Below are 27,843 nucleotides of genomic sequence, written 5' to 3'. Positions count from 1 at the left end.
TTTGGATACCTGTCACCACCAGAATCCTGAGAAAATATAGTATAACCAAAAATTAAGTTTGCAGGGTCTTTTAGTGCTTACCATGATTGACTGCCATTACTGTAGTCCAAAATGTGTGTGTGTTCGTTTGGGCTCAAAAGAGAGAGAGGTGCTGTGCTGAGGCAGAGATAAGATGTATGCATTATCCAGCAATTAACAAATATTGACAGGTCTAATAATAGTTTATCCTCGGCTAATCCTATAATTTGCTCCTGTAATACTATAGTTAATCGTATAGAGGCCTGAACTTCTAGCAAGCTTGTCTCGGCACCCAACTTCCTGCTGTGGTTGGACACCAAGTAAACACTGAATTGACATGTCTCGATTTAAATGATACTGATGCAGCTGTGTGTGCTTTGCCAATATTTTATTGATTCAGTTATTAATGCTGGCATCTTGCCATGAATTTCCCATAAAATGTGAAACAAGTTGCTTTGGCCTAAAACCTTAAAAAAATCAAAGCCAAAAAAAAAAAAAAATCTATGTAACCAATTACAAATGTTACTTCATTTTAAAGCTGGGAATATTCTACCACATCTATTCCCACAAATCATTTTTAAAACTGCCCATATCTATGATATCTTTACATGGTTCATAAAATTGCAATGGGTATGTCTTTTTAAAAAAATTAATACTAGACTCTTCCCTGTTTTAGCCTATGACTTTCCATAGCATGAATGAAAAAATTCATCTTTATTTTCTACCCATTAAGCTCCAAGTTATAAGCAATGGAGACTTTAATTTTCACCAAAGCCATCTGGATAATAACTATAAAAGTGATATATTATTAGAATGATTTTGGCTGCAAGTAATAAAAAAATCTTGACTGTATCATAAAAAATGTATCATTTCACTTTATAAAAAATCCAGGAGCAAGACTGTTCCAGAGTTGGTTTCCTCAAGATTGCAATGCTGCCACATGGACTCAGATTCTTTCCATATTGCTGCTCTATCACTCTGGGCTTCTCAGCTTGTCCTTGACTTGTTCTCTCATGACTGAGGTTAGCGGCAATAGTTCCAGGACTCAAGTAGACAAAACAACAACAGGGAGAGTGCTTTATCCAAGAAGTCCCTTCTTATTGGTGAAGAAACTTTCCTAGAATCCTGAAGCAATTCTCCCTGACTTATTGGCCAGAATTACATCACATGACCATGCCAAAGCAATCACAGGCAAGAGAAATGAAATCGCTGTGATTGGCCAGTGCCATCTTTTAGCACTCGGTCTGAAGACCACATCCCTTGAAACTTATGGCAATGTGGAAGAGGATAGACATTTAAACAATAGCAGTGTTTTACTACAAAGGAGGAAGGAAGAATAACTTTTGAGTTGGAGACAGTTAGAGTCTCCAACAAATGCAAAAGCAAAAGTTTCTGCAATATGGTCATTTGATGCATTCATTTTTCACTCATTTCACAAATATTTCCTGGGTGCCCACTACATGCTATGCACTATTCTAAGCAGCAGCAGGATACCACACTAAGAAAAAATAGACACAGTCCTTGTCCTCATGGGCCTCATGATCCACTGGGCATTTCTTGATTGTCTACACTTTGCATAATCCTGAAACTGGAAAGGACCATAGAGAGCAACTATTCCAATCTTCTCATTTTAGAGGTGGGAAAACAGAAACTGGGAGTGACTAAGTCATTTGTTGGACCAGAGATAAACCAGATTTTGTATTATCTGTAGTTTTTGAGGCATCAATTATCCTCGGTGCAAAAGCTTTTTATAGGTATAAATACAACTTATCATATGCCAACCCAAAATATGATTATAAAACAAACCACTTTAGGGGGAACTAGTTACTCTATAAAATGATTCACCACAAGATTATTTAGATGACATCTATAATTAAAATAAATTTATAAAATTAGTGTATCATTTTTTGAAGGTAATTTCTTGGTAAATGATGAAAATTCAAATTTTTTCCTTTCATATCCCATCCCAAACTCCATCCCTCTCTCCTCTCCAGCTCTGTGCAGTGCCAGTCATGCTCTGTGGCTGGTAAGAAAGCCTGTGACATGCATGGTGTCCACTGCATACTCCTTTTCCCTCTACTGTGTGTGGTAGTTAAGACACACCTATACTTATAAATATAGGCCACGTCCTCTGGTATCGCTATAGACAAGTGACTCCTGAAAAGATTCAGAATCACCCAGGGCTTTGGTGCAGTCTGGACATAATTTGTAATAAACTGTGATAAAAGTGGACAAATCACAGCTCAGTAATTTTACTTATATTTATGCTGAATCATTAGTTCTGACTACACCTTTGTGAATTTCTTCCACAGACAGAATCACAGAGGTGCACAAATGTACAAGGATATACACTGCAGCATTACTTTTAAAAGACAAGATCAGAAACAATCTTAAAATTCTTCAATATATCTGAGAACATGTCTGAACATCATGTAACCAATAAAATGAAAGATGTAACTCTATGAACTGATATTGAATGACCACCAGAAAGCTTTAACAGAAAAAGCTCAGTGGAGAACATTACGTACAACATGGAGCCTGTTTATAAACAAATGTATGAAGAAACAGAAAGAATATGTGTATGCATGGAATGCCTATGCATGGAATGCCTTCTGAACAGGAGTCATCAAAGTATGGCCTGAGGGCCAACTCCAGCTCACCATCTGTTTTACATGCTATGATTTTTATATTTTTCACTGGTAGAAAAAAAAAATAGTAGAAGAAGAATATTCAAAGGAAGAATAACATAATTTCATGAAAATGACATTAAAACTCAAATTTTAGTGTCCATAAATAACACAGATATACTCTCTGTGTTGCCAGCAGCTGCTCTTGGACTACAATAGAAGAGTTGAATAGTTGTGAGAGAAACCGAAGCCCATGAAAAATAAAATATTTACTATTTGGCCTTTTACAGAAAAAGTCTGTTGAACCCTGCTGTAGAAGAACTTACGGCAACTAATAACTAGAGATTCCTCTTGGGAAAGGTGCTGAAATATAAAGACAATGGCAGGAGGAACTTGTTTTACTTTCCACATTTTTGTATATTTTTAAATTTTATACCTTGGGCAGTATCTCACTTAAAAAAAAAAAAACACAGTTTTTTAACAATAAATGAATCAATGCTTTTCTGAAATTAATTAATGATTCAATTCACTTTTAAACTGCTTTGCTTTGGATAAGAAATGCTGTGTCCTTGCTGGGTCACATCTGCCATCTGCTTGACTCCCTGAGGAGGTCCTTGGGGTGTCAGGGGACCAGAGAGGCGGGACATATATGTATCCTGTATTATTTTGTTACTCCATTTAAAACAGCCATCTCTGTTCTGAAGGGAAAAAAAGGAGAGGATGTTAAATTTCCTTATTCCTTCTCATGGAGAAATAAAAATATATGGCTATTTTTATGTTTCATGCAAGTGCACAGTTCTTCGTGATCATTTTCTCTGTAGCTGCACTGGAAAAGTCAATTAAAATCTTTCCTGTAATTGGCTGAACCAGGCTACATGGGCATGGAGGGTAACACCCTACTCCTCTGATGGAGGAGGGAAGGCACTGGAGAACTTACGAATGAGTAATATGGGCAGCTCGGATCCATAAATGAACCTGGAGATTGAGAAGAAACCCAGTGAATACCCCCAATTTCAGAGTGTTGGTTAAAAAATGGTGACAATTGTTTTATGTCCTATGTTGTATTTCTGTTGCATTTTTTTAAAAGAATATTCTAAAACAACGGCTTGAATTTGAACAATTGCTGGAGATGGGGCTCCTCAGATGATTCTATACTATGTCCAGGATAAAAACTCTCTGAAAGAGCATCTTGAAAATTAACGTTAGCATAATTCAAAAGAAAATGTGAGCAAATAAAAGAAATACAATCCTTGATTGTAATCAAGTATCTGAAAATAACTTTAATGAGAAAAGTGTGTGATCTTATACATAGAAAATAAAATTAAAAATATTTGAATAAATACAGAACCCTATCTTCGATGACTAAATATTCGAAAGATGCCAAATCACTTTCCCAAAAAAACACCCACGGAATTTTTAAATTTGACTGAGTGGTTCTTAAATTATAGGAAAAAAATAACTAAGCCAAAATATTAAAAATAATTGTGGAAAACATGGTAGCAGGGGATGCCGGAAAGATAGTGCATTGATGCATCCTGTCTTTCCTACACAAAGAACTCTACACCCAGTTTTATCTCATTTCTCCTGATCTTTGCATCAGTTCAGGCAGTAGATAGGCAAACTGAACACTAGTAGGGTGCTTTAACCTCTGGGCCAGGTGGGAGCCTGGGGGGCAGTGGATAGCAAAAGATAATCCCAGGACAAGCTTTGAGGGAGAGCTTGATCCGTAGGGTTCTGGACTCCTACAAGAAAAGGTGACATCACCTGACCTGAGTATCGCCAGATATTAGCTAGTCTCTGGAGGCTACAAGGAGCTGAGGAGGAGCTGAATGAGTGGACTAAGGGTTCCCTACCCTGAGGCTAGGACAGCCCGGTGGACCCAGTGCCACAATAGGGAGCTGATGGCTTTCCTCTGCAGCTCTGCCAGCTTTCAAGGTCAGATCTTCACACCTTCCATTGCTTTCACAACCCCACCCCACCCTCCGTCCCAGGTAAGGTATGCCAGTAGCTGAACCCCAATAAGCAGCAAAGACAAAGAAACAGACTCTAAGGCAGCTCTGCAGTCAGAGAAAGGGAGAATTAGAAAGGATTAGAGCAGGTCCCTGATGAAATAAAGCTGACTAGAGCAGATGGAGGGCACCCTTTAAAAAGAATTCAAAATAGTAATAATAATCATAATCATAATAACACTTAAAGAGTTTCGAGTTCAGTATATGAAAAAAGACTTCTGAGAACACATTTAAAACAATCAGTAAATGAATTTAAGGGGAAAAAGATCACCACTGATAGTCAAATTCAGTGGCCTGGAAAATCAAAAGGGTGGAATGAATAAAAACCCAAGGCAAAAATTATAAGGTCGTGTAATAAGGAGGAGAAGGATAAGAGGCATGGACAATAGACCCGAGAAACTAACATGTGGATAGTGAGTCCTAAAAGAAAAAGAAAAAAGAGAAGAGATGCAGAAGAAACAAAATTTTAAAAAATGCTTCCCTGAAAAAAAAAAAAATCTGAGTTTCAGCTTGAAAGAGCCTAATGAATTTCAGACAAAATTATAGAAAGAAGAGGGGCATTTATCATTATTCTGTCGAAATTCCCAAAACCCAAGAGTAAAGAGAAAATCTTAAGTAGGAGGAATAGTTCTCTTAAAATGGAAGAAAACCTATAAGCTTGAAAAGTCTTCATCCTAGTGCTATTTGAAACAGAAAAAGAAAAAAAATACACATTTCCAACAGATGTATAACTTAGTAAATGGTAAATCTACATAAAATTTTATATAGCCATTAAAAACATTAAAATGATTCTGCAGTTACATAAAGATGTAAGACTTGAAATTATAAAGTAAAAAAGATTATGAAACTGTGTGCAGTATGATTAAACATGCTTAAAAATGTACATGAAAAAGCTAGAAAGAATAGAAGAGATGACGATAGTTGGGTTAGAGTAATTAGGACTATAAAGTTTTTTCCTTTTTTGCTCCATAAACTTTCTATAATGTAATATTATATTGATAATGTTGGCGTTAATAGTTAATATAAAGTTCAGGGCTTTTTAAAGATATATTTTTTCATAAATAATCTGGAAAAAAATCATGGTTATAATCTGTAGATGATAAAGTAAATTTTACATATAGGAAAGTCTCGCAGCCAGACCAGAGGATTCAGGGCTGCAGAATCAATGAGCCAATATTAATTTTGAAGATTGATACTGCCTGGGGCATGGGGAGGTTTGCCCTAAAACATTCTTTTTGAGGGGAGGTTTAAATTATTTTTTTGTTATATGGAATAAAAGCGGCTTCAATTCTCTTATTTTTCTGTGAGTTTGAGCAGATTCAGAGCAAGGTTTTAGGGGAAAAGCTTGTCCTTCCTTGAAAGCATTCTCTTCTCCCCCTCATTTAGTGGGGTGCCTGTCCTGATGGGGATCTTTGACCTGTACAATGTGAAAAAGACAAAAGCAGCCATAGATGTGGGGAGGAGGAGCCAGCCTGGTACTAGCAAATAGATCTTGGTGTTGCTAGGAGGCAGTGTCAGACAAGGCCATTCTATTATTGTGATAAAGTGAGACAAAAATAAATCCACTCCACAATCATGTCTGGGCACAGACAAAAACAAGGTGTGAACATCACCAAGATAACCAAATATCCCTCCGTCTCAGCTTATAAGCGAGACTGCTGCTTCTTACCAATCACGGCTTTAGTTATGTTTCAGTCCTCCTACATTCTAGATAAAAACTAAGATACCCGATCCTAGAATTACTCTCAAATTCCTGATAGCACCCAATCAAGAGCAAACTCCTGCTTCCTTGACCTCTCCCCAAAATCTCTCAACACAAGAACATATCCTGAAATACAAACCTCCTAGTATCTTTGTACAGAGACTCCCCCCAGTTCCTTCTTGCTGGTACAATCTCTTTCAATGCAATGCCCAAGACACCCAACTCAGTTCCCCTGCAGGTGTGTTCCTGTGGTTCCTTGGCTTTAGAGCACCAAATGGAACAGCATCTTTACCCCTGGTTTTAGTCAACTCTAAGGTGAGCAATCGAAATTTAGTTGGCAACAGAATAGGTTCTTGCCATTGTACAAAAACTGAATTCACTGTTCACTACTATCTAGCATTCATCAAAGCTTGGTTGAGAGAAGCAATACGATGGACTGCCTGAAGCATATTTAATCCCTCTGTTTCTCTAAGACCTCTGAAATCTGTCCCCTCATTCAAGGAGACCAACCAAGGACTCTGTGCCTGAACCCCACTGTTTGGCATCCACAGAACTGCCGTTACTGAATTCAACTTCAGTGTAACGCTGTGAGGGATTTCATAAAACCTCCTCTGTTGGCCACTGTCAAGATAAAAAAAGCCAGTCATTACGTAAAGCAGTTTAACAACTCTCAGGAGAAATGTAATTTTTTTGATACCAGGAACAGTTTTACTTCTGAGCAATCGGTTTGTTTCCATTTTATATACAGTATGAGTTATAGAACTGTTAAGTTTCCAGTTTTCAAGTAGGTTTCTTGAAAAGTGAGCCAAAATTTTAGCAAGACTAGTCTGCTTTCTGATGTTTGTCTCATTCCTGGCTCCCTTTTAAATCTCTACCGTTATTCTCCTTTTTCTCCTATGCCAAATATATGTTTTTGCCATCTTGCTGCATTTTATGTACCTGTGTAAGCTGCCCTTAAAAAAAAAAAATCGAGTAGGCTGTAAAGAGAGACAGAAAATCAAGCCTGAATGGTGTGGCACAAATTATAAAGCAGGGCAGGCATTTAGAAGGTGAACCCTGGAAGAGCAGTCAGCAGCTCAGCTGGGCCTTGAAGACTGGACATGCCAAGCTGGAGAATACTTTTTCTAAAAGCTGCAACTAGCAGAGTGTGTATGGAGGTAGAGTGAACACAAGGCAGTAAATGGACTTGTCAGACCGTTGTGACAAGTTCACGGTAGAGAGATAAATCTCGAGATGCAGAATAGGAGGGGAAGTTTGAAGAGGACTTGGAAAACAGGAGCAGGTGTTTCAGCTCAATGTAGGTCATATCTGTTTTTCCCCTTTGTGTGTCTAACAAACACAACTGTCCTGGTCTATGCACTCAGGCATCGGAGATGTAGGTGGCAGAAAGGAGACTATTTCTGTTCTAGGGCTGCCATAGTAAAGTACCACAGACTGAGGGGCTTACACAACATTTTCCCCATAGTTCTAGAGACTATAAATCCAAGATCAAGGTGTTGGGAAGGTTGGTGTCCTATGAGGCCTGTCTCCTTGGCTTGCAGATGGCCTATTACAGTCTTCCCTCTGTGCATATCTGTGTCCTCATATACTACTCTTATGAGAACATGAGTCATATTGGATTAGGGTCCACACTGACAACCTCATTTTACTTTAATTTTCTCTGTCTCCAAATATAGTCACATTCTGAGGCACTAAGGTTAGGACTCCGACATATGAATTTTGGGGGGACTCACACCTGAGTCCATAATAGGTACCTATATTAGCTTCTGGAGAAGTCACAAAGCACATGGCAGCTAAAATATGACGGTTGACATGTAAAAAGAAATTTGTCTCTGCGAGATGGGGCACCCCCTGATGGAAGAAAGCTAGGGTAAGTAAGCATTTCAAAGAGGTGATGCCAACCCACCTTGGCCCTATGGAAATCACGTAGGGCTAATTTTTTTTCCAGACACCTCTAATCAACAATATCAAGAGAGAAAAATGAACTTTGGGCTCAATGAAGTTGACAAAAGAATTTTGCAGACAACGATTATAATGAAAACTGTGGACAATGTATGATTCATTCGTAAACCCATAAGTGATAAAGGACATGTAGTGACTCAGGATAATCATGTTGAGTCTCTCATCATTAAGTCACAACCAGTGTGACTTAGACTCTTCCATAGATATCACACTGTCTGGCTGAGATGACCAACTCTCTCTTCTCTGTTCTAGAGGAAGTTCATAGATTTTGCTAACACACCACCTCAAAGTCTTTAAGTGAGAATGCATCCATTGAGTTCTGTGAAAGTCAGGCTTTGCTTATTCTCAATATTCTCTGCAAAAAGAGGCATGGCTGCTTAGCACTTGACCCCAGTCAGCCCTGGGCCAGCTTTTGTGATGCTGGGCCTCTCTGCTTTTCTAATCTGAGCTTTAGGTTGTTCTTAGCAGCTGTGTGTGCTTTGTAGAAATAACATTTTCTCTGTGGAAACATCGTTTCTGGCAAAAATCACCAAACTCCTGCCTGCTAAATGAATAGGAAGGAAATGTCACATCATTTTAAAAAGGATGAATTACTTCCAGTTGTGGTCCAATTGAAAAATGAATCTTTCATTAGGAAACAAACAGAGCCCATGACATTTTCTAAGCTAGTTACTAAATATCCTCTTTCCAATAATAACTCTTGACATTATAATTTAATCGCTTCAATACTAGGATTGTTAGATTAGCAAGTAATTTCTCTTCCTGACTTTATTGTAATCGCTTCAGGTTGATTTTGGCTTCTCTGCTATGCCATCTACACAACATTTCATGAGTAGACTGCCATCTCTGAAGGTTGTACCCATTATAAGTACAGTTGATTAAAGTTGCCCTCAACTTTTATTCTAAATGGATATTTTTCATACAATAAAAACATAAAATGGATAAAAATGATTCTAACTTTTGAGCTAGAAAACTTTAAGAAAGTAGAGCCCACACTGCTTTAATTTTAGATGAGGACTCGGGCTTTGAAGGTAAACTCAGTGTCCCAAAATCTTCAGTCTCAGACCTATCCACACCCCCTAACCAAAAGAAACACTAGGATATACAACATCAAAATATAACAGTGAGCTCAGGAAGAAGACATTCCTGACAGAAGCTATTTGCCCCGCCAACGTCTCTCTGCGATCTACTCCCTAACCTTGCTGGCTTTCCAGCCTGTCCCCCTTTTGATACTAATAGGGTGAACAACTGTGACATATGTTGTCACTGAAGCTTCTCAGCACCACCACCTGCTCTCTCCACTGATGGGGTGGCACTGATTTAGTGATATTGTCCTTGTTGATGGGAACAAACAACAGCCAAAAGTTTGAAGTAAGAAATAAAAGTCAATAACCTTGTCTGTCTGGAGAAGAATGTGTGAAGTCAGGACATCTACTGAAGTATTTTCCCCTATACTCTCCCTCTACTCCTTACTAAGAAATAAGTTTCTTGGTTTTAGGAAGATTTTCATTAGGTTTTGCTCTCCTTATATTCTGTCAAGCAAAATCCTACTTTTGTTTCACTGAGAACTCTGAAAAGTTCATTCCCCTTAGATTGGCACAGAATCACTAACAATATCTTAAGCTATTAATTTGTCATCCTCTACATGCACTGAAAGAGAGAGAGAAAGAGAGCAAGCGAGAAAGGAAGGGAGGGAGAGGGAGAGAGGAGTTTTGTAGCTTAAGCTTTTTTTTGTTTTCAGCACTAGACTCACGACCTACATTTTAGGCTCCTTTCCTAAAGCAAAGAGGACCCCTGGTCCATTATTTCTTTGCATAACTAATGTATGTCCTTGTAACTTCCATCAGAAAGGTCCTCCTGTGCTCTTTCATATTTTGCAGACAATTCCTTTTGGACATATGAAGTTACCTAGCTTTCCTGACCTTCAAAATCTAGCTAAAACCTTCTCTCTTTTGCTTGAAATAAAAAAGTTTTTGTTTTTCGTTTTTTTGTTTTGTTTTGTTTTGTTTTTGCAATAGGGTACTAAATTTTCAAATAATAATAATAATCCCAAAGAAGCCAACTTTTGAACACAGGCCTCTGGTGATAGAGCCTTTGCTCATAACCACTGCATTCTATGGCCTCCCATGGATGCTAGCTTAGTATCATTTGAAATAATAGTGATTAGAAAGATGACTAAAGGTTACTAGGGCTGGGGGAAGGGGAATGGGGGAGTTAGTGTTTAATGGATAAAGAGTATCAGTTTGGGATTTAAAAAAAAATGGATAATGGTAATAATTGTACAACATCGTGAATGTGCTAAATGGCACTGAACTGTTCACTTAAAATGGCTAAAACAGTCAAGTTTCTGTTATGCATATTTTTCTATAATTAAGAAGAGAAGCCTAAAAAAGGAAATAGTGATTACTACACGTGTTACAAGTCATTTAACTTTTTCAAGTCTCAGTCTCCCCATTGGTAAAGTGAGAATAACAACACCTACCTTAGAATATTGTGATAACGAAGCTCTAACATATGAAATTGCATCCAGCCCCACATGTGGCTCATCCTGATGCTCAGCTCGTGTTCAATCCCTTTGGGTTGCCCAGTACTAAAGTCCCCATTCATTTACACTCCTTGGGCGCAGCTTGAGGAGTTGGCGAATATGTGGGCTAAATGGGAAGTTTGTTGTGCTATTTAAAAGTGGCAGCACACTGCACATTTCCAGCACTTAATAGGTACCTAATAACTGTTTGTACAACTAAATTGGATTGAACAGATAAACCACAAGGGAACAATAAAAGGATGCTGGTGTCCTATTCTGTGACAGGTCTTGATCAATATGTATCAGGGACTCTTAATCCATAAGGGATATAAAGAATATTTGTTGTTGATGAGGCAACTCTGTGGTTCACTTGATTTCATTCCAGATTTAGGCTATTTTTTAAAAGCTGATTTTTTTATGTGCAGTTTTACTATCTTGAACAACTGGAGCCAATGGGAAATGGGTGTTTTGGGGACCATCTGTAATAAAGGAAATGGCAGTAATAGGTACAAGAAGCAAATTCACTGGGCACATATTATTAATCCCCAGCTGGGGATGTATACTGAAAACTGAAAAATGAAAATAGGTATTAATTGGAACCACCTTTCATTTTTAAGGTTGCAGAGTCTATATACGAATGATCATTATAATTAGGTAATTTAAGTTACAATGCTTTTAAATGGAGAGCATGAAGCATTAAATTTATGCCACAAATATACAACTTTTAGAAGTATACAGTACTTTCATTTCTTATTCTGGTAAGTTAAGTAAAGATGAAGTCAAATGGAAACAAAAGAAAATAATAAAGCAAAAGAGAGAGAGGAGAGAAAGAAGTACAGGGTAGGTCAGACAGAGGAGCAAGGAAAATGAGGAACCCATTAAGAGAAGAGACATAACTACAGAGAGAGAATGAAGCACATGGAAAGCCTAGGGTGATAAAAATTTTTAAAAAATTCTCAATTGTTTCTGAGCTAAGTGAAAGAGTAAACTACTTTTGTCACACCCGGATATCACCATTGACCCTTATCATTATCATCTGATGGCCACAGTATTCATAGTCCTGCAATTGCTGTCCCTGTGTTCCCTGTCCCAGAGAAAGTTCATCATTCACTCAGTCACTCAAGGTAGGAACCTGGTGGCATCCTAGAGCCTTCTCTCCCTCTTCACTCTTGCCACATTCTGCCAATTTTAATATCTATGTGTTACAAAGCTATTCACTTCTCTTCATCTCTACTGGCACTAGTCTAGTGCATGCCTCTCTCCTCTCTCACCTGGAGAGGAAAATCATTGTCCATCAGGTCTTTGACTTCTACTCTGATACCTACACTGCTGATAGTGATCTCTCAATGGCAAAGCTAGTGTCCTGGCCAAGGTTCTTTTATCTCTAGTAACAAAAACTCACTTGATCAGACTTAAGCTTCAAGCAAGTAAATATAAAATGCATATAATCTGGTAGGGTGTTTTTTTTTTTCCTGCAAGAAACGTCTTTTGTTTTGCAAGATTCAATAGGCATCATTTGGGGAAAAGAAAGCAATTTCTAGGACTAGGGTGAGAGAAAGCAGAGATGGGAAAGGAAAAATGATTCCTTTTCTTTGTCATTGTTCTTTGTTGCAAGGTCAATGCATCTACCTCATTAAGAGAGTAGGATTTCAGTATTCCTGGGCCCCCTGGCCTTTATGCCATCATAATACTATCAAAACCTCACCCTTATTCCTTAAGGCCCATTTCACAGCCTGGTACAAAAGCCTGGGCCTGGGGACCTATAGCTACAGGTCCATTCCTGGCCCTGCCTCCAAATAACTCTGTGACTTCTTCCTTTCATGGTCAAATGGGGATTTCAATGATCAATCTCACAGGGTTGTTGTGAGGCTTAAATGAGCAAAGAACTTTAAAGTTTTGAAGCGTATGAGACCTCAGCCATCACTGCTAAGGTTTTATTCTTTTTAAGGAGCACTGAGCCTAATTGCCCAGTGCAAAACTCTCAGTCTGGTGCTCCTTCTTGGTCAAGCACTTATTCTTATCCTGATGACCCTCTTCTAAGTCAAGAAAGTCAAAACCGGGAGGGGAAAAAAATAGTATCGATGATAGAGGCTCTGTTCATCCCTCTGGCGACCAAATCAAATTTGTGACAGAAACAAGGAGAACACAGCAAGGAAAAATCACCTGGGATCTAGAGGAATAAGCCATACAACTCGGGAGAAATTCAAGAAAGCACTCTGTAATGGCAGAAGGTAGGAGGGGGCGAGGACGCGGGGTGGCCGGGTCCAGAGCAGCTGAGTGAGACAGAGGCTGCGGCAGCGGCAGCGGCAGCGGCAGACGCCTCTGAAAAGGAGCCATCGCAAGCAGACTTTCACAGTGACAGACTTGCTGGCTCTGAGCACCAGTGCTGGTTCAGATGCATACAGCGGGCACCAGAGACTTATAGGGAGACACTGAGTTGTGGAGTGAGGGCCAAGGTGAGACTCGCTCTGTACAGAAGTGCCAGTGGTATCCGTTGTTCCTCTCTTGAGCTCCCACTCCCAGTGCACGGACACAGCATGGACATAGTGGAGACGTCATCAAACTGGATAACAGAGGTCGCTCTGCTCAGAGGATTCCCTGAAACCCCACCTACCCCAACTCGCGGCTCCACTCAAGCCACATCCAGGTGTTTCCTCAGTGAGGCAGATGCTCCTTGCTGAGTAGCATCTAGAGTCATACTGGAGCCACCTGGCCTCAGTTTCTGGTGTGACCTTTTGAGGCAACTATAAGCACAGCATCTGCGGATTGCTTGCTGAATCTTAACAGATGGTCCCGGAGGGGTAGAGGCTTGGGCTAAATTTGGCCTGCAGCTGAACCCCTCTCAGGACTGTGCCACTGAACACCCACTTCACAAATGCACACTAATAAGACTGGGAGACTTAGGGGCTTTGCTTACTATATAGAAACAGACACAGAAAGGCAACCAAAATGGGAAGACAAAGAAGCAGAAATCATATGAGAGAACAGAACAGAGATACAGGAATGATAGAGTCAAGCAATCTAACAGGTGCGGAGTTCAAAACGCTGGTTATAAAGATGCTCAATGAACTTATGAGAAGTGTAGATAAATTCAGTGAGAACTTCAACAAAGAGATAAAAAACATAAAAATGGAAATGGAAATTATAAAAGAGAATCAGTCTGAAATGAAGAACACATTATCTGAGTTGAGGAGTATAATAAATGGAATAAACAAAGTGAATAAAGAAGAGGATCAAATGACCTATTTAGAGGACAGGAAATGCAAAGACGCTCAATCAGAATGTCAAGAAAAAAGAAGTAAGACTATAATAATAATTTAAGTAGCCTATGAGACATTATTAAAGGTAAAAATATCTGTCTCATCGGAGTACTGAAAGTAAAACAAGATGCTGAACATCTATTTGAAGAAATAATGATGGAAAATTTCCCTAACCCGGTGAAGGAAATAGACATACAACCCCAGGAAGCTCAGAGAAACCAAAAAACCAGGAATCTGAAGAGGCCCACACCAAGACACATCATAATTAAAATGCCAATTTTTAAATACAAAAAGAGAATCTTAAAAGTAGCAAGAGAAAAGTAGAAAGTTACCTACAAGAGAGCACCCATAAAACTGGCAGCTGATTTCACAAAAGAAACTATGCAGGGCAGAAGGGCTTGTCACAAAATATTCAACGTGATGAAGACCCAGGATCTACAATGAAAAATACTTTATCCAACGAAGCTATCATTTAGAGTTAAAGGACAGATAAAGAGCTTCTCAGGCAAAAATAAGCTAAAGGAATTTATCACCACCAAGCCAGTATTACAGGAAATGATGGAGAGACTTCTTTAAGAAAAAAAAACATGTATTAAAAACAAAAATAAAGAATGGTAACAACTAGATTCCTAACAATAAGTACCTCAAATAGAAAAGAATTAAGTGCTCTAACTAAAAGATAGAGTGGATGAACTGATAAGAAAACAAGACCCCTACATATGCTACCAATGAGAGATTCACTTTAGATTAAAAGACACACACAGACTAAAAGGAAGGGGATGGAAAAAGATATTGCCTTGATGGACCTACAAGGTATTGCACTTAATAAAATGGGATGAATAGAGAAGGACGAATATCGCATTATTTCACGTACATGTGGAATCTAAAGAAAAAAATCAACAAAAACAACAAAAGCGGAAATAAACTCAGAATATTTAGAGGGCTACTAGATGGGAGGGAGGTTGGAGGACGGAAAAAAAAGGAAAAGGGATTAAGAGGTACAAATGGATAGTCGCAGAATAGACATGGAGGTGTAGAGTGTAGCATGAGGAAGAGGGTTAATAATGTTGTAATAAATATGCAAGGGGGAAGAAGGGTACTAAATTTAGTGGGGTCATCACTTTGTGAGTTATGTGGATCTCTGATCACTATGCTGTACAACCAAAACTGGTATATTATTGTATGCCAACTATAAGTGGAAAGAAAAACCTCATTGAATTGCACAATGTAAATACAAGCAACTAATCATCTATTATATTTCAATAAAGACAAAAAAAAAAAAAAAAGTCAAAACTGGAGCCCAGTGAGTCTCAACCCCTCTTCAAATTGTTCTTCTGCATATGGCAAAATGTTAGTCATTTGTTGTATTTCAGCCAAAAACATAAAATCAGAAGGATTGGTCTGTGACTGCTTAGGTCAAACTATATTAACCAAGTGTCTTTGCCTTCTCGAGTCTCACATTACAATTGGGAATTCACCCACGATGATATCATGTTACTAAATGCATAATGAGACCTTCTTACAGCTGATTGGGCAGTGTTAAATTTATCCTGTGGTGGACCAGTGGGGATACCATTGAAACATCTCCCTGGATCCATAGCCACTTCCACAGATTCAATGGCCTCCTTTGTTGTCTTCTGCAGATCACCAAGCTGCCACTTTCTGTGTAGATGGAGGGTACTTTATGAAGTTATATGCACAGATATGTATTCCAACCTTTTGTATAAAGGGACACTGACACATAGACTCAGCTAAACAAATTTTCCTATCAGGACTGATTTACCTCACAGCAGCTTCCACTTCACCCTCTGGTACAAACTAAGAAGGCAGAAGTGGGCTCCAGATTAAGCAGAAACTAGCTTTTATGATACACCAGACACTCGCAGCGTTCAACATAGCTTCAAACCAATCATGCAATTGGAGCGTTATTAAATCCTTTTATCAGATGAGGAAACAAAAGACAAGTTAAGCAAACTGTTACGTACCTGGTCACATAGTTAATGCCATAAACCAGAATTCAAACTCACAGGTTTGATTGGTCACAAAGTCATTAATCAAGATAAGAATACAGAGAAAACCACAACAGCAACTCAGCCAACAAATCTATTTTCAATCGCTCCCTAAGTCACAGGTGTGCCTGTGTGGCCCTGCTCTTACCAGTTTCTTAGGAAACACAGTGACTTCCAAACCTTTGTCAGCATATTTCCTTAGGTCTCACCAACTCCAACATTCTTGAGAATAGGATGCTTCAAATGTTTTTTGTGCTGATTGTTTTTCTGTCTTGGAACCAGGCAGGAACTTCCCTCCTTAGACACACCCTGGCCCATCAGTACTTGCCGTTCATAACAGAAAGAAAGCAGAAAAGTAGAGAACGGAGCACTGAGATTGTATCACAGAAATAGGGTTTTCCAACATCAATTACATAACTGGCTGGAGAGCATGAATTAAAAGGATCATGCAAATAATCTCCTCAAATCATTGACCTATATTCTCATCAAATCGTTGACCAAGAAGGCAGCTATTAAAATGATTTAAAACTGGTATGCTGCACTTGTCCAGAAAACTATTCTGAAAACAGGTTTTCATGAAAAGAAGGGAGTACGTGATGGATATGGAGGTGAACAGAACTGGGATGGAGGCATTCCAAAAATTGGTCCCCAAAACTCATCAGTCCCACTGCCTTGTGCATCCCCCTATGCCTCATTCATCTTCATCTCCAAGCTATGGTTCCCATATCTAGCTATGAATTAGCATCTTCTTGGGAGCTTTTAAAGATACAGAATCTCAAACTTGGTGTCAAATCTGAAGAATAATAATCCCCGCAGGGTGGGTCTAGGAACTGGTATCTATTCAACTTGCATTTATTTATCATTAGTGGATTCTAATGCAGACAGTCACTCCAGGAACTAGCTGTTTTAAGGAACATTGGCACACAAGACAATTTTCTGGAAGGGAAAAAGTCCTCTGCAATTTAAATTGGAGTTCCTTGCTGTTTGAAATGCTTCTGGGAGGTCTGAAGACATCTCCGCAGCATGTCAGCAGGAGCTCCTCAGCACAATTCACCTCTCCCATGAGCCACTTGTTTATTTTTAACATGTTTTCCGTGTAAGGAAGTGCTAATAATTTTGTAGCATAATATTTCAATTTGTATTCTGGACCACAAAGGAGGCAACACTCTGCTGACAGACAAACCTATCACATTCCCATAGAGATACTTATACGAAGGGAAAGAGGGAAAGTGGGATCCCATGCCAGCTTTCCTCAAAGCTCCTCTCTTTATTCACATGCGGGTGCCACAGCTAAACCTCAAACCCTGGCTGAGATCAGCACTGAAAGAAGAACAGTGAGCCATTTAATTCACTCCTTATTCCCCAAACTAGGTTTTTGCTTAAGTAAGCAAAGGCTTCTAGCTAGATCCTCTTTGTAAAATAGCTATATCAAATAATATTTGCATAGCACTTTACGGTTTGCAAATCACTTTTCCTTCGTTACCATCTCGTCTAATCATCAGCATAATCCAGAGAAATAGGTGTTATTTCTTCCATTTAACCTAAAGAGGCTAAGGCTCAGATAGTTAAATAAATGACTTACCCAAGGTCACACAGCTAGGAAATGGGAAAACACAATTTGAAACCAGGTCTTTTAATTTCAAGTATTCTCATGCATTTGTCCTGCCTTTAAAAGGCCTAAGAAGTATTGTTGAAGGAATAAATGAAATGATGGATGGACAGATGATTTTTTTATGAAACAAACACAATGCAAAGATTCAAATTAACTTTAATACGTACTATTGGATATAACAAAGAAAATGTCAAAACCTAAATAAAAAGTTTCTTCATGGGAAATGGACTGTCAAACAAAAACCTAAGATGTGAATTTGCTAGTTGGCCTTTTCTTATTAAGATAGGTGTCAGGAATTTGTCTTCCAACCTATCACAGAGGAAGAAAAACATGAGATTAAGACTCTGAACCCAGAGCCTGAGTTTGAATCACAGCTCTGCTATTTACTGGCTGGGTGACCAAGGGCAAGTTATTCAATTTCACTGTGCCAGTTTGTCAACAAAATGGGAATAATAATAATCATGTATAATTTATAGAATTGGTTGAAGATTTTTAAAATTTATACATATAATGCATTTATATATGTAATTTGAATTGTACCTGGCACACAGTCAGTTATACATTTTTTTTTTTTTTACATTAGTAAAAACATCTGCTCACACATAATCAACTCTCAACTGTCTATGTGTGGATTATTCACTAAGTCTTAGGTTTTAGTTTGAGGCTGGTTTTGTACCCTCACACACAGAAATCTGTGGCCCATATACTCAGCTTCTTTGAGGGAAGGAAAAAGGAATTCACATGTGCAGAGTACCACATGTCAGGCACTAGGCCAGATACTTTATACAGGCTATCTTACTTAATTTTCATAATACCACAAAGTTGCCATAACTGTCCCTATTTTACAGATGAGAAATTTTATGAGAAAATCTAAAACTCAGAGATTTGAAAGACACTAGTTGGTAAGCGGAAGAAAGATTAAATCTGAGTCTTTCTCTTTCCCAGGCGCTTGCTCTTTCAGATTGTCTTTTGTTCAGTATGGATATGTATGCTATCCTTACTAAATTCCAATGGCATCCACATGCCTTTCCTCAAATCACATAATCTATCTCAATCTATCTCCAGTCCCAAGGCAAATCCTAATGGCATGTAGAAACCACTTCTCGGAAATTCAAAGGGCATAGGAAGATCAACCACCCAATCAAGCCACTATCAAACTAATGCTTTCATTCAAGAACCAAGATGTGTCTTGTGCTAACAGTACTTACGAGGTGATTGCAATGATTAATTGTGTTATAACAGGTCTCACCACATAGCAAGCACCTAATAGCTGTTAACTATAAAAGACAGTCCAGCATAATGTTTAAGAGCATGAACTTGGGAGATACACTGCTTGTGTTCAAATCCTATGTCACTTAATAGTGGTGTGACCTTGGACAAGTTATTTAATTTCTCCATACCATAGTTGTTCTTCTATAAACCAGGGATAACAATAACACCTACCTCAAAGGGTGGTGGTGAGGATTAAATGAGCGAATGTAAATAAAGCCATAGAACAGTACCTTGGACATAGTAACAGCTATATAACTAGTTGTTTTTGTTATTAAGAAAATGGAGATTCTCTCTGGGGGTAAGGGTTGGTGAAACATGGAAAAGCAGGCATTTATATATACTATTGGTGGGGTTCTATATTGATGCAATCTTTTGGAGGGTGATTTGGCAATACCCAACAGCATTTTAAATGTTTGTGTCTTCTGATTCATCAATTCCATGCAAAGAATGTAAAGTACAGATATACCAGCACAAACGTGTACATATGTGTTCATGTGTTGAGGGAAGCAACTAGAGTTAAGCAAGAACTCTCTTAACCCAATAACATAGGAAACAATATTCCTAAATGAAAAAATATCAGAAAATCTCCTTAAAATCAAGAACAGGATAAGAACACTAGTCAATATCATACTGAAGACCAAGCCATCTATATTAAGAAAAAATAAATAAGGATTTGAAAGAAAAAAGGCTGCCACTATGTGCATGCAAGATGATTGTTCACATGAAACCCAATAGAATCTATAGAACATTTATTATTGTTGAAATTTATAAGAGAGCTTAGCAAAATAGGTCACTTACAAGAATAATGTAAAAAATCAACTTCATTTCTATATAGCAGCAACAAACAGAAAGCAATTTTTTAAAAGATGTATTCCTTACCTATTATTTTGTAACAAATTATTTCAAAACTTAGTGGCTTAAAACAACGAACACTTGTTACCTCTTACCTCTTAATGGTTCTGAGGGTTAGGAGTCTGGGGTAGCTCAGCAGGAAAGTCTGGCTCGAGGTCTCTTATGAGGCTGCAGTCACGTGTTGGCGGGGCTGTAGTTATCTGAATCCTTGACTGGGGTTAGAGGACCCACTCCCAAGACCATCGACCCTTGTGGATGGAGTCTGCAGGCCTCAGTCCTTGCTGAATACTATCGGGTCTCAGTTCTCTGAGTGGGGACCTCTCTGTAAGCCTGCTTGAGTGTCCTCATGACATGGTAGTTGCCTTCCTGCACAGAGGCTGATCTGAGAAAGAGCAAGGAAGAGCCATAGCACCTTTTATGATCTAGTCTCTGAGTTACTTCTGCTTTATTTTCTTCCTCAGCAGCAAGTCTCTAAGTCCATCCCACACCTAATAAGATCGAAACTAAGCTCCACCTTTTAAAGGGAGGCATTTCAAAGAATGCGTGGGCATACTTTAAAACCACCAGAGAGGTCATACACAATAGCAAAAATACTCTCAATTACTTAGGAATAAATCTAAGGAAGGATGTTCAAAACCTTAAGAAGAACATTTTACAATTTTAGTGAAAGATATTTTAAAAGACCTAATAAATGCAGAGATAAATATTAGGTAGTTTCAATAGGAATTTTCTCAAATTGATTTATTAAATCAATTCATTTCCAATCTAAGCCCCCAACAAAACTTTAAAAATAATTTTTTTGAACTTGAAAAGCAAGTCTGAAATTCACATGAAAATCCAGAAGCCCAAGAATAGCAAATATACTCTGGAAGAAGAAAAAGTACAAAATTGAGAAACATGTCCTATATAAATCAAAGCTTCTTATAAAACTTTATACCAATAGCAGTTAAAAACAGTACAGGATTGTCTCAGAAATAGACAAACTGGGCAATGACACAGAAGAGAGAGCCTAGACACAGAGCTATATGACTGTAAAGACTTGATACATGCCAGAAGGAACACTGCAGATCAGGCCATATCCCTGTCTCATATATATCTCCAGGTAAATATGTTCCAAGTAAACTTAAAACTTAAATGTAAAAGGCAAAACTCTGAAAGTAAAAATATATATATATATAAGGAAATGTCTATGATTTTATGGTATGGAAGTGCTTCTTAAGCAGATATAAAAATAATAGCTACAAAAATGATGATAGATTTAACTATATTAAAATATGTAAAACTGAACATCAAAAAACAGCCAAAAAGAAAGTGAAAAATACAAGCCATATTTGGGGAAAATATTTTTAAGATAATCAACAAAATGGCAGTATCTTGAAAATAAGACCTTTCTCAATTCTCGAGTGGGACTGCTGTCTCAATGTATATGTGAACTTTTTATTTTAATAGATATGTCAGTCAAGAGTATTTGAAGATGTTAGCAATTCAGATGGCTCGACCCTACCACCAATAAGTGTTACAGCTCTTTTTATTTTTTTGCCACTTTGAAACTTGACTAACAGTGAAACTTAATGTTTTTCATTTCTTTTTTATTATGGTATGTTTTACCACGTAAAAGTAGGATTTGGCATTGTTTTCTTGTTCCTGGATCAACCGAAATAGCGGCAGCAAATGTTTATTGAGTATTTATTTTGCTACTTTGTGAATTTCCTTTCCATATTCTTTTTTCCTCTATTATTCAATATTTTTTGGAGCTATGAGCAAATTAAAAAAATAAGAAAATAATATCATCTAGAGCAAATTAAAAAAATAAGAAAATAATATCATCTGTATATACATTAAAAATCAGAGATAATTCCCATAATTTATTGATATGATTGTTTCCAGAAACCTTAGAAACTCTAGTTTAAAAAAGAAAAATTGCTAGAATTAATAAGATAATTCTAATTACCTTGTAAGATAGCTCAATTCAAGATAAATGTATGATGATCAATAACTTTTCTCCATACCAGCAATAACCATGTAGAAATGAAAATGTGGGAGATACTACATTTCCAAGGGCAGACAGTATAGTTCAGAAGAAATTGAACAAGGCAGACTTAGGACTTTTATAAGTAAATCTATAAAATCTTACCAAGAGTCGTAAAACAAGATATGACCAAATGGAAAGACAAACTATTCTGAACAATTCTTCTACAGCTATATCTGGCCAAAGGCAAGGACAGGGAAAGGGCTTAGTACAAGAGAACAATTCAGAATATAAGTAAGATAGCACCTTCACTTGGCCACTTAGCAAATTTTTATTGAGTACTTATTAAGTGCCAGACTTAGTCACACACAAGTAATAATCCCAACCTGGTCCATATTCTCATGGAGCTTATATAACAATAATGAAAGACAAGGCTTTATAAAATCATAAAACATGAGGGTCAGTAGAAGAGACCTTAAATGTCACCTGTACTCTTGTGTTATTTGATACATGTAGAAACTGAGTCCCAGATGGGAGAGGTAATTTGCTGAAGTTCATATAGCTAATAAGTCATCAAGCTGGAACTAAAACTCAGTTCTCTTCACTTCCTCTACATACCATTCTGCCTCTCAGATTAGTGTCTGAGGAGTTTAGACTATATTGCTTGATATAGTCTAATCCAGTACTTAGACTGTATAGTACAATTATTATATACATATGAGGTATCAGACTTGAGGAAAACTGGGCCTTGTGATGGTGCTCAAACTTTTAATATTTTGTTAGACAATAAGTAGGGTACATACAAACAAGGGCATACCAGGCAGCCATTAAAAAGATGATATAAATTTAAAATTAATTTTAAAACATATGGAAAAATGACTATTATATATCATTAAGTAAAGGTTATCAAATGTTACATTATCCTATATATGTAAAATCATATATAAAGATACAGGTGTATGAAAGCATACAAAATGTAAAATTATATGTATATATAATTGTGTATGTGTATATATAGATATACAGAGATATAATGATTTCTGGATGAATATTCACCATAATGTTAACTAGTTACTTGGGGTTGTAAAATATAAGGTGGATTTTATTTTCTTCTTTGTACATCCTCTATTGTCAATTTTGTAATATTGATCCAGGATCTTTTTTAAAGCAATAAAATATTGATCCAGGATCTTTTTTAAAGCAATAAAATTTAAGAGAGAGATCACTCCAGGTACCAGGAGCGTGACCAATGGGTTGAAACGAATGTTCATGTTAGAACATAGACATTGGATATAGAGATCACAGCAGGACCTATTCGTCCAGAAACAGGAAAGAGGAAATGAATACATATTTAGGCAAAATGCTGCACCTTTCTAGTTTACAAATAATCTGGAGGAGCTTGCATCCTTGATGATCCCCTTAGCCTCCACCAGCTGCCAATCTTTGGGCATCTTGTGTAGAAGCCATTACTTAGCAATCTTTCAGTTACCTGTAGCTGAAGGTAATCTTAAAATATGCATGCAATAAAACCTCTTTAAATTGACATTAGTCATGTTTTGCGATGTTCTTATACAGCAGGAGCTAAAATTGAATTTTGCCAAATTAATTTTAAAACAAATCAAGAGTGAAATTATGGGGGCAAGGAAAATTATCTTTCTTGAAAGAATAAGCTACTTATTAATCACTAGCCATTTAGCATCACCAAGCATAGGTTTACATACAAATAGATGCTATTTCAATAATAATAGTTTATATCTATTCCATAATTTTTTTTTGGCAATGCCTTGCTAGTCCATTCCAATTTGATCTTCAGTTCAGAATACTAGCTTTTCTCATGAAGTTCTCTAAAATCAACTGCATTGCTTTAAAGTTTAATCTACATCAACAGAATAATATAAATGGACATATTTATTTAAATCTATCATTTATGCTTTTCAGTGAGTATAACTCCCACACATACACACTCATCACCTAAGGTCTAACTCTTCTGTTCTGATTTTTATGAGTTACTTTTGTGATGCAGGGACATAATGTTTTAGAAAACTGCACAAAAAGCGTTTACCTATACTACAGAATTTTGCTATGACTGATAACTATTGACCTATACAAAAAAATAAATAACCAGTTTTGCAGTAAAACTACATAGGGAATTTGAATAATATTATTGAGTCATCATTAATCACTTGTAATTCCTCCCCTTTGCTACATTTATTAACCCTTAAAGATTTTCAGAAAATGGCACTATTCCAATATTCTTCACATACCATCTGTTCAAGCACGTTCCCTATATTCTTACTAGGTTTTCACAGATGCCACTTTTTAAATTGGCAAATCTCCTCAGGAGCATCATCTGGCTCCCGTCACCCCTACTTTAGGGAGCCTCTAGTCATCACAGTAATACCAGCATCAGAGCAGATGTTCCATACTCTCAAGCATATTTCCCTTTCCTGGTAGAGTTTTTGAATGCAAATTTTGAGATGAAAAATAACTTTTGGATGCAAGCATTTTCTGGAAATGCTTGCCCTCTGTGTCAAATGCAGTGTTCAGCAGACTCATTTCTGCTCTTCTGAAGACCTGGCGGCAGAGAGTCTCTTTGCTCAAAGTACAGGATGCAGAAATAGAGACAGAGAGATGGAAACCAGAGAGAACACTGGAAAACCGAAGGAAGTGGGTTGCAAAGCTGTGTTGTATTATACAAGGCTAAACTTTTTAAAAATCGACCTGGTCTACTCCACTACAGCGTTCTGGTTTGGGCAGAAGAGAACAGATCGTTTTTGCAAGGTATGTGAAATACAACAACATACTCAATACAAAATGGAAGACTGAGAAATTTTCCACAGAATCAGATCACCGAAGGCAATTAGTTTGGACAACTGAGCCCAGCTCTCTATTAAATGCCAAGATCTGATATTTAAATTACCCAAAACCACTTCTTCCAATTTACAACTCGCTTGTTTCACATAAACACAACCTCAAAGTGAAAACTATATGCAATGATGATGAAACAATGTCAAGTTAGGGGGTAAGGGCACTGGCGTGGTGTTAGAACAGGGTTCTAGAATCAGGCATGTACCAACTCACCTATCTATGGGACTCTGAGCAAATGGCCTGATTTATCTGATACCTCAGTTTCCTTATTTCTAAAGCAGTGGGACTAGACAACCACTGGGACACTCCCGGCTTGAAAGCAGGACAGCGTCTTATACACAGTACATATGTTTACACTTTATGTTGAATTGGATTGCATCCATTTCCAAAATGGCATAACAGATGTCAACATCTGTTGCACCGGTTGAGGCAAAAAGAAAAGAACCATGTTGAAAGTCTATCTACATATGTTTAGGAAAAATAACAAATGAAAATCAGAAACCAAGGCAAAGGTTTTCTAAGGCATATATTGTTGTGGGCTGCCTATTCTGCTGCTGTAGTACAAAGTACACTTTACAATTACAATCTTAGTTCTTTCCTGACAGGGACTTCAAAGGCCTTAAAGGAAATGCAAGTACATTTCCCAAGTAAACGCTAAACCTGTACTCTGTCTTCCTTCCTCTCTCCCTCCCCGCCCCCAGGACAAACTCTGGGTACATTTGCAAAGGTGTTTATATACAACAACCTTGATCTTACCTCATGCTTTTGTTCCTCCCTTTTACTACTACTTTCTTCCCAAGACATTTTAAATCTCAACCTGTTTTGAACTGTCCCACCTCAAGCCCACCCTCCACCTACTCAAATCCCTCAGTCCCATACCATTGCTCAACTAGTTGTCCTATCACCATTACTTTTCCTCTGTCTCATTCCCTTTAGTCTTAGAAGTGGTAGGCCAGTTTATGTGGACAAACTCCTATGGCTAAGGGGTTAATGTCTTGAAATTTCATTGCTGCTTGTGGCACTGCATATTTATAAGAAACTGATCTAGACACAGATATCCTAACACTGCCCTGTCCAACATGGTAGCCACTAGCCACATGTGACTATTGAAATTTAAATATAAATTAAATAAAATTTAAAATTCTGTTCCTTAGTGGCATGAATCGTGTTTTAAGCCTTAAGAACATTTCTGTCAACACAAAGTTCTATCAGTCAGCACTGCTTAACACAAAGGAATCGATTTTAATGTGACCATTATTTCTGTGCTGAGAAAGTTTAATGTACTAAAAATAAATATATTTGTGTATTATAGGTATATAATCAGGAATTAGAGTAGGAGGTGGCTGGATGAGGGAGAGATGACCATCTTTTGATGAGTATTATATGTCAGGCATTGGGCATAGGAAGATCAACTGAAGGTAAAGTAGAGGATTATTCTTTTTATATTAACTAGAAATCTTCCAACAATCATTTTATGGATAATAAAATTAAGATGAAAAAAAGTTAAGTAATTTGCCCAATACTTTGACATCAAACGCAAAATCAAGTCTGTTTGAATTCCAATGTCTTTTCTGTTGTACTATGCTGCCAATCAATCTCTGTCACCAAGGAAAAGCAGGTAAGACTCCCAGCCAGTGTTCCCAGTCACACTTCCCCAAAGCTCACTAGTTCTCTTTCCCTTCAGAGTGGGGTTGGTATTATGTTAATGCAGAGAGATAAATCTTTTTAACATTTTATTTTGAGATAATTATAGATTCACGTACAGTTGTAAAAACTAATACAGAGAGATTCTGCATATCCCTTCAATATATATATTTTTTAATCGGCTGCATACTGACACTCTTCTGGCTGCTGATGTCACAGAGACAAGATTGTCTTTAACCTTAAAGACTTTGGAGGCCACTGGGGAACATAAATAAATAATATAGAGTTGGTTAAAACAAAAATGCAATGCATTTTTACCCATCACTTAGCAACTAACAATAACAGCAATGATATTCTAACAGCTAAGTTCCTGTGAAAGAGGCATTCCTATACTTTATTGGTAAGAGTATAAACTGAAGCAAATGGAAAAGCAAGTTGGCAAGATGTACGAAATATTTTCATCTTTCAACTAATATTTTTTGAGTGCCTGCTATATGCCAGGCACTGGGCTAGATCCTGAACACTGTCCATCCCTTCTGGAACTTACAGTCTTGTCTTGTTGTAGGCAGATAAGCTTTTGTGAGAAGTGCTATGATAGGCAAAGTAAAGATATGGAAGCACTTGTGAGGAGAGCTGAATGCAGCGTTAGGTGATTAGGGAAGGCTATCATAGAGGAGAAGATAAGAAGTAGTAGTCTTCCATCTATTAAGTGATAAACAGAAGTTAGCTAGAGGAAGAGGAGACAGGTGGTATGGAGAAAGAGTGTTCTAAACAGAAGAAATAGCAGGAACAGCACATGGGAAGGCTCGGAAGTAAAAGAATAGCCTAAAAATTTTGGCAAAACTATCTCAAGGAATAATTCAGAATACCAAAACAAACAAACAAACAAACAAAAAACCCATCTTTCAAACAAACAAAACCTTTATCACGTCATTATTTATAATTGTGGAATACTGAAAAATATCTGCTTCAATAAAAGAGATTTGGTCAAGTTATAGATAGTACATCCACAATATGGAATATTTTCTAGCCATTTAAAGTTATGCTTACAAAGTGTTTTATAAGATATCAAAAGTGCCTATGTTAAAATGTTGAATGAAAAAGGCAGGATACATAATTTTATATCCAAGATGACCACAACCGTGTTAAATGTGTGTGTGTAATTAAATGGAAGAAGACAGGTTAAAATATTGTCTTTGGATGTGAGATTATAGGTGGTTTTTATGTATATGCTTTTTTTAGCATGATAGTTAGCAAAACCCAGCTCCACTAGCTGTGTAACCTTGGGCAACTCAACTTCTATGCCTCAGCTTCCTCACCTGTAAAATAGAAATAATTATAGCATCTGTGTGATAGATTGTTGTGAACATTATCATAGTACAGTATCAGGGCAAACTACAATTATTATTGTATCAATATTAGTATTCTGCTATTTAAAATTTTTTCTATAATGCACATACGTAACTTAAATATTGGAAAAAATTTTTAAATAAATGCCTTGTATCGTTAGTGGTA

The 27,843-nt window shown here is 37.4% G+C and overlaps 1 long non-coding RNA gene across 1 annotated transcript in view; it reads right to left on the bottom strand.

Moving 5' to 3' along the window:
• LOC120606522 (uncharacterized) overlaps positions 1-20,295 on the bottom strand; it is a 31,712-nt gene extending 11,417 nt beyond the window's left edge. The window contains exon 1 of the long non-coding RNA XR_005653906.1: positions 19,943-20,295. This is a non-coding gene — a long non-coding RNA (uncharacterized LOC120606522). The remainder of the gene's footprint in view (positions 1-19,942) is intronic.
• Positions 20,296-27,843: the final 7,548 nt, after the last annotated feature.

Source organism: Pteropus medius, unplaced genomic scaffold (assembly GCF_902729225.1).
Source record: "Pteropus medius unplaced genomic scaffold, Ma_sr-lr_union100, whole genome shotgun sequence".
NCBI lineage: Eukaryota > Metazoa > Chordata > Mammalia > Chiroptera > Pteropodidae > Pteropus > Pteropus medius.
The sequence above is the reverse complement of the archived record's forward strand: the minus strand, read 5'-3'. Positions and strand labels throughout refer to the sequence as shown.